The 9,698-nt window shown below is 43.0% G+C and overlaps 1 pseudogene across 1 annotated transcript; it reads right to left on the minus strand.

The window, feature by feature from the left end:
• Positions 1 to 200: 200 nt before the first annotated feature.
• Positions 201 to 987, minus strand: LOC309541059 (fatty acid-binding protein, adipocyte pseudogene; annotated as a pseudogene). The gene is made up of 2 exons: positions 770 to 987; positions 201 to 540 (listed from the first exon to the last, which is right to left on the minus strand). The product of its transcript is annotated as a fatty acid-binding protein, adipocyte pseudogene (transcript).
• Positions 988 to 9,698: the final 8,711 nt, after the last annotated feature.

The following is a 9,698-nucleotide window of genomic DNA, read 5'->3' on the forward strand; positions in this document are numbered from 1 at the left end:
AGTGGTTGAATGTATCGGGCAACTTCAGTAGTCATAACCAGTACATCTTGTCTGGCACAGTGTGGTATTTCATTCTCTGCATAGCAACACTGGCACTATCCAAGCCCCCCCCCCCCATTAAGCACTTTATTGAAGAGTCACAATACTTTTGGGTTAGATACTGTATAAAGGTTCTTTGGAATGGGTCTGTTGATAATGTCTCAGTTCTTTGGAGAAAGCAAGCAACTGCCTTGTGGGGCTCTCCTGCTTTTGTGTCCCATTAATTGCACAGGGCAAGGAGTCTGTCTTCCTGCTTTCTCATATACTCTGGTGCAGATAACGCCGTTCATTTCACAACCAGCTTTCCTTCTGCTATTTTTCTTTTTATTGTGGTATTTTTGTCAACCTATTTTTGCAACTGATTGAGTGTCTCATTGTCTAACGTCACAACAGTCTTTACTTTCCTTTACTTTCCACAACAGTACTTTACTTTCCTGTCATCTGCTGTGGCCTTATCAAACTCTCCCCCCAGTCTGAAGGAAATCTCTTGTGCTCTTTAAACTAGAAGAAGAAGAGTTTGGATTTGATATCCCGAAGGAGTCTCAAAGCGGCTAACAATCTCCTTTCCCTTCCTCCCCCACAACAAACACTCTTTGAGGTGAGTGGGGCTGAGAGACTTGAGAGAAGTGTGACTGGCCCAAGGTCACCCAGCAGCTGCATGTGGAGGAGGGGAGACGCGAAGCCGGTTCACCAGATTATGAGTCCACTGCCCTTAACCACTACACCACACTGGCTCTCTGCTTTGTGGGTTATAACCTCTCCATTGCAATTGATGATCACATTGGGCTTGGCAACACTATCCAACTTCTTGGTGGCAAAGCCCGCACCAAGTTCTTTCATATAGTCAGCAAATTTTTCATTGGAGACCAGCTTCCAAGTTCCCAAAAATTGTTCACACCTGGTGCAGGCTGAAGTCTCCTGAGGAAGGCACCACCTTGGGCTGTACATACGTGAAAGGACTCGTTTAGGATATACCGTATTTTTTGATCTTATAAGACTCACTTTTTCCCTCCTAAAAAGTAAGGGGAAATGTGTGTGCATCTTATGGAGCAAATGCAGGCTGCACATCTATCCCAGAAGCCAGAACAGCAAGAGGGATTGCTGCTTTCACTGCGCAGCGATCCCTCTTGCTGTTCTGGCTTCTGAGATTCAGAATATTTTTTTTCTTGTTTTCCTCCTCCAAAAACTAGGTGTGTCTTGTGGTCTGGTGCGTCTTATAGAGCGAAAAATACGGCAGTTCTTTTGCAATAGGCAGGATGTTGGAGTAATTGGTGATGTGGTTATTAAATAATTGTCATAGTTGGAACACTTCACAAGGAGGGCATTGTAGCAACTGAATATTGTATTACACACATTGATATTTTGATCTGATTTTCTGATCCAGATGCTTATGAGTTATCTTAATAATTGGTACAAACCCTATTGGCTTTTCATATAATTGACCAAGGCATTATACGACTTTTAGAAGACATCTGAAGGCAGCCCTGAATTGGGAAGTTTTTAATGTTTTAAAGTTTTCATTATGTTTTTATGTGTGTTGGAAGCCGCCCAGGTGGCTGGGGCACCCAGCTAGATGGGTAGGGTATAAATAATAAAATTACTATTATTATTATTATTATTATTATTATTATTATTATTACTACTACTACTACTAGGGATGCGGGTGGCGCTGTGGGTTAAACCACAGAGCCTAGGACTTGCTGATCAGAAGGCGGGGGTCTGAATCCCCACGGTGGGGTGAGCTCCCATTGCTCAGTCCCTGCTCCTGCCAACCTAGCAGTTCAAAAGCACCTCAAAGTGCAAGTAGATAAATAGGTAATGCGGGAAGGTAAACGGCATTTCCGTGCGCTGTTCTGGTTTGCCAGAAGCAGCTTAGTCATGCTGACCACATGACCTGGAAGCAGTATGCCGGCTCCCTCGGCCAGTAAAGCGAGATGAGCGCCACAACCCCAGAGTCAGCCACGACTGGACCTAATGGTCAGGGGTACCTTTACCTTTACTACTACTACTACTACTATTCTAGAATGGCTGTTCAAAGCACTTCTGTGTAATTCTTCCATTCCTACCTGGATGGTTGGTCCCAGAAGGTGGTGGTGTGCCGTTTGTGTTTAGTCACATAGACTGGGTTCCGCAGGGGTTCAGCTTATCCTTCATGCTATTTAATAGCTACATGAAACCACTGAGTGGGTTATCTGGAGTTTAGGAGAGCATTGTTATCAGCGTACTGATGATATACAGCGGTATTTCTTCTTTTCCTCTTCATCAGGTGCAGGGGTAGATGGGAGGGACAGGTGCTTCCACATGGTAATGGACTGGATGAGAGCCAACAAACTGAGGCTAAATCCAGACAAGACAGATACACTGTTTGTGAGTGGTTGCTTGGTTTGATTAAGTGGTGTTCAATCATTTCTGGAGGGGCTTCCACATCTCTTGAAGGATCAGGTTTGGAGCTTGGGGGTATTCATAGATCCATCTTTGTCTCTGCAAGCCTCCTTGTGTTTCACCAGCTTAGACTAGTGGTTCAGGTGTGACCCTCAATGTGGCTAGGAATAACCTTGTATAAGTGATCTATCCTTTGCTAGATTACTGTAACATGTTATATGTGGGACTGCCCTTAAACACTGTCCAGAAATGTCAACTGGTTTAGAATTCAGTAGTGAGGTTACTTAGGAGGACCAGGCATCCTGGCTATTATACAGATCCTTCTGCCAGTGCATTTCTAGACCTAATTCAAGATGTTGAGTATTAACCTATAAAGTCTTACAGAGTGTGGATTCCACAGTACCTGAAGGAATGCTTCTTCTCATATTACCATCCCTGAACCTTAAAATAATCTTAGGATGCCCTGATCAGAGGGCACCTTCCAATCCAAAGTGTGGGGTTGATTTCAGTGGTTGCCTCCCTACCTTATGGATCACTTTCCCCGGGGAAACTCACTTGGTGCCATCTGTACAGTCTTTGACACCAGACAGAAACACATTTATCTTTTCCCATACTTTTTAGTAGATTTCATCAGTTTTATTAGATTTTGCAGTGGCACAGTTTTTAGGCTTTTAGAGTTAACATCTTCCTCCTGCTTACAGCTTTTAATATTGTTATGGGGGTGGAATTTTCAATGGGGAAGCTTCTTATGTATAGCTTTGTATTGTGGAGGGGTGGGTTATTGGTGCTGTCATGTAATTGAACTTATAACAAATTGTATTTATTGTATTTCCCATTTTGTATGTTGGAAATTGTCTAGAAGCTTCAGTATTGGTGCCACATGCATATTTAATAAATAAAAAATTCTCAGAGCAACTCATATTAATATCTGTGACATTGTTTTAATGCTCACAGTAAGAAACTTAGCTGTAGTTCCTGTAGACCTGATATTAAAATCTGCCAATGAGGCAGAAACATAGTGTGACATCCAGTTAAATCAGCTGATTTCTGTGGATCTGCTCCAAATATGATTAACATTGGTATCGCCCATAAAACAATAAGTTTTCCCCAAAATAAAGAAAAAGTTGCGACAATAAAATTTTGATTTTATAACTCTATAAAAATTGCAATATAAAAGAACATGGCCCACTGTTTCCACTGTACCACACCCCCAGGAACAGGCTCTCAAGTGAAAACGTAGCTTGTAAAACAGCCTTTCATAACTGCAGGTGGGAATGCACTTAGCCTAGCCAGAGAGACTGTGCAGGGATATTTAATGTTATCAAGTACTCGGGGGGGGGGTGATAATTGACCCTGTGTTGCAGTGTAGGCCGAGATTTAACAGTGAACAAACACCACTTGCCAAGATTGATGAATTTTGCAGATTTAAATCCAAAAGTCTCCATTTAGTGCAAGCAATTGCTTTTTCCAACTCAAGTGGGAAAAGTTGATACAATAAGTAGCCAATTGCATTGACTTTGTTATTAATAAATTTCAGCATGCACTTTATACCAAATTTCAAGCAGATGGTGGTGTACAATTGGATGCCATTTTGAATCAAGATGGAAGACTAAACTTTTCAAAACTGCACTGATTTTTTGGGTTTCTCAGAATTCCTGAGCAACACTGGCTGTGAGACTGCTATTGATGCATAAATTCAAATGCAGCTGTTCACACAGAGACACAAAGCTCTGTTTTAACAGTCACTTCATTTTGGGAGGTTAAAAGGGGGGACGACCAGATGGGATAAATCTTATCAGTTTTATTAGCATTCTAAATATCTAGAGTTTATAGTGGTATAATGGTGTTTGACCCATTTGGCTTAACTATATGGCCATTCTTATGTAGGAATTTACACTGAAATCAGTACATTTGGTATCTGTATATAACACTTAAAAACTCTCTCATTAAAATAAATGGGAGTTTTGAAACTGTCACAGGTAGGGGAATTTCACTGACAGTTCTTTTAAGAAAAGTTGCCAAGCAGTTTTTAAAGGCCCTTTTAGTCAAGTTAACATTTCCCCTCAAAAATGAGTGCAACTGCAAGTAAAACTATGTGCTTTGTACAGGATGGGTTTCCCATGTCAAGTCCTTCCCCTCTCCTCTCTCACTTACCCTTTATGGAGAAATCTTGCTGTGTGTTTGGCAGAAGTCTTCAGCTGCCTAGAGACCTTTAAATGCAACCAGAGGCAGGAGGACAATCCTGTTTTCCTGCAAGGCTGCAAGAGGGGGATGGCTTTGTTGGGGGGGGGACTCTTTTTGGGGGTGGGTGGGGAATAAATTTGAAGTGATCAGCGCTTCAGCCAAAGATTGGGAAAGCTCACTAACTGACTACCAGAAAAGAGAAGGAACGACAACTGCAAGTAGTATTGCAAGATGACGCTTGTCCATTCTTCTGAAAGCTGCTCAAGAAAATAGATGTATCCATGTCACACTCACATAGCCTCCGACATTTCTCCAATAATAATAAGGACACAGGGGCGCCGACTTATAAAAAATATTGGGGGGGCCCATACCAGGACGCGTCGTTGTCCAACTTTTGGGATGCACCTCGGCGGGGGCTGTTTCTTCTTCTTCTTCGGAGGCAGAGTCGGGAAGAGCGCCCAGGAAGCTGCCGCTGGTTCGCTCGGGTAGCCGGGAGAACGCAGTTCGAGGTGGCGGTGTTGGGGAGAGACCCTCGCTCAGGGCGCCACGAGACTTGGCGGCCGGCGGCCTATCTGGGGGGTTTTGGAGCGTATTTCGGCGGAGCGATTGGGGAGGAGAGGGCTTGTTGCCAGATTCTTCAGCTGGGCCGGAGATCCGCTGCTGGGGGGTCCCTGGGCCGAGTTGTGAGCACGGCCTGCTGAAGGGAGATCCAGCCGATTGCGCGACGGGGACGGCCGGGGCTCTCTGGCTAGGGCGCGCGGCTGGCTGGCTGGCTGGCTGGCGAGGGAGCAGGTGGGGAGGAGGCGGGGGTCAAAACACCTACGCAACCTGAACAAGCAAAAAACCAAGGTTTTGGGGGGGAAATTGACAACTGAGGAATCAGAGAGGTTTCAGAAAGAGACAGACCTAAAAATTGTAAAGAAGGTGAAATACCTAGGGGTAAAATTGACTGCTAAAAACCTGAACTTATTTAAAGATAATTATGAAAAATGTTGGCTAGAAATTAAAAAGGATTTAGAAACTTGGTCAAGATTGAAACTTTCCTTGTTGGGTCGAATTGCAGCTATAAAGATGAATGTATTGCCAAAGATGTTGTTTTTGTTTCAAACCCTACAGATTGTGGACAGAGTGGAGTGTTTTGGAAAGTGGCAGAAGGATATTTCTAAGTTTGTCTGGCAGGGCAAAAAGCCCAGAATAAAATTTAAGATTTTAACTGATGCAAAAGAAAGAGGGGGGTTTGCCCTAGCGGACTTAAGGTTATATTATAAAGCTGCAGCCTTCTGCTGGATGAAGGATTGGTTACTGTTAGAGAACACTGATGTCCTAGATCTGGAAGGGTTTAATAATGCTTTTGGATGGCATGCATATTTGTGGTACGACAAGGTTAAGGTTCATAAAGGATTCAAAAACCATATTGTCAGAAAAGCAATATTTATTGTCTGGACAAAATATAAAGACTTATTAGAAAACAATACCCCGAGATGGTTATCACCAATGGAGGCGAAGGCCCGAAAAAGACTCAATATGGAGGCCGGTTGGCCGAAATATTGGGAAATAATAGAAAAAATTGGAGATAATTGGAGTTTGCAGAGTTTGGAAAAATTAAAGAATAAGGTGCGAGATTGGTTACATTACGCTCAAATTCAAGAGGTATTTAAATTGGATAAAAAGAGAGGATTCCAGGTGGAAAAATCGAAGTTAGAGACAGAATTGTTAGAACCAAAGACTAAGGTACTTTCAAGAATGTATAACTTGCTGCTTAAATGGAATACTCTGGATGAGACAGTCAAATCAGCCATGATAAAATGGGCTCAGGATATTGGGTACAACATTATGTTTGAGGACTGGGAAAGGTTATGGACCACCGGAATGAAATTCACGGCATGTAATGCCTTGAAGGAAAACATTATGAAAATGATATATAGGTGGTACATGACTCCAGTCAAGCTTGCAAAGATATATCACCTGTCTGATAATAAATGCTGGAAATGTAAGGAGGCTGAAGGGATATTTTTTCACCTCTGGTGGACTTGTCCAGGAGTGAAGGCCTTCTGGGAAATGATTTACAATGAGCTAAAAAAGGTATTTAAATATACCTTTACCAAGAAACCAGAGGCCTTCCTTTTGGGCATAGTCGGCCAGAAAGTGTTAAAAAAGGACAGAACCTTTTTTATGTATGCGACCACAGCAGCAAGAATACTTATTGCAAAACATTGGAAGGCACAAGATTTGCCCACACTGGAAGAGTGGCAGACGCAACTGATGGACTATATGGAACTGGCTGAAATGACTGGCAGAATCCGAGATTTGGGAGAAGAAACAACGGAAGAGGACTGGAAAAAATTTAAAGACTACTTACAAAAACAATATAAGTTATATGAATGTTAAGAAATTGTATGGTCTAGAAAAATATGGCTCCAGTAATTTGATTGTGAGATATAGAAACTAAGTTATAAGTAAGATAAGGTCGAAATTTAAAGTAATACAATGTTTAATTTAAGGTATAAATAACTGACAAAAATTACTTTAAAACTAAAAATATAACAATTAGCGTTTTGTTTGTTATTCTGTTTGGTGAGGGGATTTTGTGTGTTTATTCTTTATTGTGTGTTTTAAAACTTAATAAAATATTTTATTAAAACAAAACAAAACAAAAAAACACCTACGCAAGCCACCAAAAAAATCATCTGCTGATTTAGATAGGAACAGGATGCACCTAACTTTCTGTCAACTTTAAGAAAACTCATGTTTCCCCTCATCTGTAAAAGGGGGAACCGATATTCACCATCACCTTATGGAACCAGATACCCAGCTGTTCTCTTCTTGCAAAAAAAAGAAAAAGAAACAGAAACACCTCTTCGGTTGGTTTCAAGCGCAGATAGGGCGATTTAAAGAGAAACCACACAAATGCCTTGTAAATTGTCCCCCACCGCCCACGACTTGGCTTATCCGGTTTGCAACGCGCGAAAAGGCTGGGCCGAGATGCAAACCGCTGCCGGGCTGCGATTACTTGATTTAAAGGGAAAGGGTCGCCGCCAATCCGCCCACGGCAAACGCCTTGCACCCACCCCGAAAGACGTGCGGCAGCCAATGGGATCCTGTTTACCAGAGAGGGCGATTTGCTGGTGGAGAGTTTGAGCCAGACGCAGTGGCCCTCGCGCGCCGGCAGATGAACCCGAAGGGAAGACCGCTAAACGCAGACGAAACACGTGCACGCAGCCACATGGCAACCTGAACCAGAGGGCCGGAGTCGCCCGGCGGCGGTGCTCTGCTGGAGGGGCGCCCAAGATTATTGGGGGGGCCGAGCCCCCCCAAACGAATTTTTGAGGGGGCTCGAGCCCCCTCAGGCCCCATGGAGTTGGCGCCCATGTAAGGACATCCAGCAGCCCTGGTGTGAAGCATGCCTCCAATTTTAACCCAGAAAAAGATGAGGCTTTTGAGAAACACTTGTTTTGTGCAAAATTTTGCCTAGTAGACTGTTCTGGAGAACTCAAAAACTTGCACCCATTTGGTTGGTCCTAATATAAGTATTAATTGTGACATTTGGAGTTTTTTGATGGACCAAATGTGAATTAAGACTTTCAAGTTCATAATGCTTGTACCTTCCTAAACGGACACAAGAGGGCACATGTAGATTCTCTTCACTCTGAAACCATTGAAATCAATCATTGTCCCATCTTGTCCCCTTGCTGCTGACAGTGGTGTCACTCATTCCAAAACCATAGACTTTCCCCAAAATTGCTTCAGGTATCATATTTATTTCTTAATGAAGAAAAGGAGCCCTCTGCACTATAGGTAGGATTTTTATCTAAAACAAAAATTGTGATTAATTAAAATTGTTTCTTTTCCTAGTCCAGAGAATTATTTATTACTGCAGTTCTGACATGACCTATTATTTAACCCAATGATGCCTCAATGATGCCACTGTGTGAGCGGGGGGGGGGGCACCCTTTCTGGCAAAATGCCAGTTATTTGGAAGATACCATGGGTGTAGCCGGGGTGGGCAGAGAGGGGTAGCTGTCCCCCACAATCAATAAAAATACATAGCAATCTGAGGTTCTGACCCCCTAACAAAAGGCCTGCCCCCCCAACAATAATCCTTTCCATGCCCAACCTATGTGGTTGAGTCATTTAGAACCAGTCCCCGACTTCTTCTTCTTCTTCTTCTTCTTCTTCTTCTTCTTCTTCTTCTTCTTCTTCTTCTTCTTCTATTTACACTCTGGGCAGCTTCCAACAAAAGATTTTTTTTATATATAAGTCATTAAAAACTTCCCTAAACAGGGCTGCCTTCAGATGTCTTCTAAATGTCAGATAGTTGTTTATTTCTTTGACATCTGATGGGAGGGCGTTCCACAGGGCGGGCGCAACTACCAGCTACATAAGACCTACTACATAAGACCAGCTGATGAGAAACCTTGGTAATTCCCACTTGTTTTATGTCCACGTTTAAGGGAAACTTCTTTTGTGTGTGGGGGGGTGGGGATTTTAGCTAAAAGTGTGGTTGTTATTCTTATTGCCATCTATTTATTATGGCTTATTGTTAAGGGAACTCTTTAAGTTGTTCAGAGCAATTCACAGGCATCGTCTCAGTAATCCTTAAACCCAAGTCTGAATTATTATTAATACTGTTCCCATGTTGCAGGCGGGCAGGGGCTAGGAAATAGTAAGATGCCTAAGGTCACCTAAGAAGTTTAGAACCAAGATATGAAGTGAGACAACCCTAGTTTGTAGCGTAGTCTTGGCCATTATGCTATGCTAACCAGTTCAGAGTTTATTAGAATTGTTGGCAAGGATTCATGCTCAAACGTAAAGAGTTACACCCCGTGGTAAAGCAGCTCTCATGTTGGCCTAATACATTCCCTGGTCTTCTAGTTGGAGGGATTTGTAGGAGCTTTGTGAAGAAGGAAGTTGGCTGAACTAGTTGAGCTACTTGAGGAAGAGGAAGCTGGAGCAGCCAGCAGCCAGCTTGGGACCAGGGCCACCAGGGGAGCTCAACACCATCACTTCTCCCTGACAAGACCAGGTTGCGCCTTAAGATCTTTCGAGGAAACCCTGCTGGTCATTGTCACTTGGTGACAACCCAGAAGGTGGGC

The sequence above is a fragment of the Podarcis vaucheri genome, assembly GCF_965113315.1.
Source record: "Podarcis vaucheri genome assembly, chromosome: 9".
Lineage (NCBI taxonomy): Eukaryota > Metazoa > Chordata > Lepidosauria > Squamata > Lacertidae > Podarcis > Podarcis vaucheri.